This window comes from Miscanthus floridulus, chromosome 6 (genome assembly GCF_019320115.1).
Source record: "Miscanthus floridulus cultivar M001 chromosome 6, ASM1932011v1, whole genome shotgun sequence".
Lineage (NCBI taxonomy): Eukaryota > Viridiplantae > Streptophyta > Magnoliopsida > Poales > Poaceae > Miscanthus > Miscanthus floridulus.
The window spans coordinates 111494915-111499016 of record NC_089585.1 but is presented as its reverse complement, the minus strand read 5'-3'; positions in this window follow the sequence as shown (position 1 = coordinate 111499016).

Below are 4102 nucleotides of genomic sequence, written 5' to 3'. Positions count from 1 at the left end.
AATAGCGATGATACATCAAGCATTTCCACTAGCCACTAAGCAATCTAATCCTCATTATGATCACTATCGAGGTCAGAGATAGGATCATCTCCCTCCTCTGGCTCCACTTCTTCCTTGTCCTCGTCGTCATCTTCCTCCATATTTGGACCATCTTCTTCCCCATCAAGGATTTGATTCAGCTGGTTGTTCAGATAATACACCTCATGCTGAAGGTCCATCACCTGAAGCTGAGCCCATGCAAGCTACCGATGCAAATCCCTCTCAGCACGGTCCTGCATGGCACTTATGGCGTGGTGCCTATCTCATTCTATTTTTGCTGAAGTGGCATGATTGTTTGTTGCATCCCACTGGCGCGTAGCTGTGGACGCCACGGCACGGGCGGCCTCTAGCTACTCCCGCAGTCCTACTAACATAGCTTGATCATCCGCTCTAGCTTCTTGGGCTGCTGCTCTCTGTTGATCCACTTGCTCCATTTGGGTATGGAGATTGCCCAAAGCTACATAGGCTTGGTCAGATTCCCATCGGGCCTTACTGGCTGCCTTCTTATGCTTGCGCACACGCTTACGTTGTGCAGCTTTAGCTCTCATGAGCTTGTCCATGCAAGTGGTGTATGATTCCTGCCAAAAATTTCTAGTGTCCTAGCGTGTACAAAACATCTACATCATCGCAAACATGGCACTCATAGCGGGACTAGAGCTATTGGCCCACTCATCCTAATCTCGGATCAATGCATTGTGGTTGCATTATTCCCATATTGTTGTGGATAGATCCACCCGAGGAAACATACCAGCAGCACTACCGGTAAGTGCATCCCCATGCCGCTGACAGATACAACTCAATACCTTGAAGGCCACTACTTGGGCAGCCTCCCAAGGAGTTTTCCCTTTATATTCTGCCTTCCACTCCTGCCAGAAGGGTGCTTGTGTGCGGGCTAGTATGGTTAGCCTCACTTCATACCATGGTTGTCCCTCCAGGTACTCTTCATTCCAATGATAGAGGGGCGGTTCATGATACCCCACAAAGTGCAAAACTCTCCAAAGCAAGGTAGGAGTTTCAAAAACCATTAGAAAATTCTCACATCCAACTGGTGCTGCCATCTGTACCATCAACATATACAACTTTTGTGAGACAAGGCCATAATGGATAAGAGTTACATAACCGAGTAAGAAATTTAAAAGGGGAGGAACAATGCAAGTATTGAATAATTATTATCATAATGCATGCACATTCCGTACGTCCTCACAAGCTTAGGGAAAAAAATTATTTCTAACGACATACACGGTGGTATACATATGTTCTCTCATATATAGCGAAGCTAGTCGAGCTACACATTTTGTTGTTAGTGTACCTGCATAAGAGTTTCATTTCAGCCCAAACCCCACAATTATATATGCAGAATGTAAATCTAAATACTTCCATATATGTATATCCATACATATACTTTCGTATCAAAGCTACCCAATGACAGTTTATACCCACAATTAAACATGCACCATATACACATGCAAGAATACATACATAGCCGTACCAAAGCTAACTCTCCCTGACCGCATGCTCACATCTTACGATCATGCCACTCATCAACTTACCTTCTTACCTTGGCGTAGTGGCATTTGATCCATACATTACCATTCAAGTGAATGGCATCCATACAATAGCACGTCGTATGGACAAAGAAAATAAAACCCCCCATGTTAGTACTTAAATAGCCACCTAATAGTCCTTAATTTGGGCATAAGGAAAGTGATCACTGGCACACTTTAGGTTTCAAATACCTATTTGTATAGCTATTAGTTGCTAGAAAATGATTTTGGAAAACAAAAACCTTTGTTTTAAATATACATGTGACAATTAACGTTGAATCTTTACTCTGATGCCAGTTGTCGCAGAACCGACCAATTTATAAGAGCACAAGTACAATGGTAGCCCGTAAGCGGTCGCACTGTCATACTTAAGCCCATATAAACCTGGTAGTCTATCGAGTACCACGACAGGTCTTGATAAATGATCCATAAACAACCAAGATCCTACATGATTCAACATACATGTCACATATTACATAAAGTTCATAGATACATTTCCATCATCAGAGTATGAAATAAAATTATTATAAACCAAGTTTGATAGATAATCACGGAAGCAAATTAAGTTCGAAAGTAGCATTTGCCAACATAGTTTAATGCAGTGCCAACATACGATTACAGTCCACAAAAGCATATAGAGGGATTAGTAAAGAAGCCTGTCCAAGGCTTACTCCTCATCCACAGCAGGATAGAAGCAACTATTGCAATATCCATGATATACTGTGCCATCTGCAATAATGGGAATAAAAACCTGAGTACAAGAAGGTACTCAGCTAGACTTACCCGTCATAAACCAGAAATAAATTGACTCCAAGGATTATGCAAGGCTATATAAGTGAAGGTAGCTTGACAACATAAAAAGCGATTAACTTAGTTATACAATTATAATTCTATTATCAAGTTAATTATAACTATCCATCTCTAAATTAGCAACTATCCTGTGCCAAACATGTGATACATCATTTTGAGAGCATACAATAGTAACCATAGCAGGTATAGTAATTCCATATTTATCCAAACCATCATATTCCATAATACAATTACTACGATGTTGGTACTAGCCAAGTTTCTCACTATCTGGGAGAGATAGTGATTCGAATCGATTTCAACTAGCTAGGAATTTATTCCTAACACAAACCCAGGTAGACCTCAACTATCATCTTAGGTCACCTTTAGTACAACTCAAGTACACATTTCGCGAATTCGCCCAGCGCCACACAATCAGGGACAACTAACTGCCAGGACGTTCAGGTCCAGCCTACCCTTGGGCTCATGTCTGGCTCCCCGCACATCCTTACTACCATCTAGAGTGTGCACTCTTATAGAGCGGGGCCTGGCTTGAGTTGAGCTACTCAACTTTGCGGTCGAAATGAGTTATCCGACCAGCTAAGTGATAGGCATGCGTTCAATCTTGTCAAACAACACCAACAATGGTATGGTCCTTAATCAGCACAAATAGAATCACATGAGTCAACCTACGCATAGACTCCATCTGGCCTCCATTTACTTTTACCCCATGGTTCTTTTCCATAATAGCAAATATAGCCAACCATGTCTCGGTATCCACCTATATCTCGCAGGTGATAGAAAATCACCCGACTTCTACCGGTCTAAGCAGGGCTAAGCATATATTCAATCCTGGACCTACATAGGGTTAAAGATGTATATATCTAGATAAGGTAGTTTCATGCATCAAGTGTTTCCAGACAACTTTTATAACCTAATGCATCAATCATAAAGGACTCAAGTAGTATTTTGTAAAACACTAGGAGATTTAGAATGCTCTAGGGCTTGCCTTTCAGAAAGGAAGTGGGGCAGTGATTAGGGCACTCTAGAAGCTCTTCTAGAGTCTGCTCCTCTTCTTTGGGAGCTACGTCTTAAGGAATCTCTTGCTAGTCCCCTTCCTCTCCTTCGCTAAATTCCAGCAACGTTATTTCCTCTGTCGATCCTATATGCATGAATATGGCATAAGATATTGTGAATGCATATATGCTGACAAGTATAGTATGATGACACATGATGAATGCATTCTTGTAAGTATTCTTAACAGCATGGTGTTAAAGTAATAACAAGTGCATCACATTTTACTGAGTAGGTGTATATCTCTTCGTGATTACTTAATCAAACACTTCTACCATTCATTTACTACACCACAAAATAGCAGCTATTTGTTTTATTCATAACTAGAGTTATATACATCAAAATCTTATGGTTTTGGACATTTTGAAAAGCTTATGAAATTGTATACAACTTCATTTTAATACTCTTAAGGTGATTCAATAGTTATCTAGGTCAAACAAATCAGTCAATCAAATATGTCCAGAAAGTAAACATTTCAGACAACAAACTTGTAGCAGCTAGAACTCTAAAACCCTAAGACCTATGACTATGAGAATTTAACACAAGGTATATTAGTAAGTTATCTACAACTTTGTTATTAACAAGTTTTACAGCAAAGATCATTATCCACATGAAAGAATCCACACAATCAAAACTATACATGCAGCCATCTATTTGCA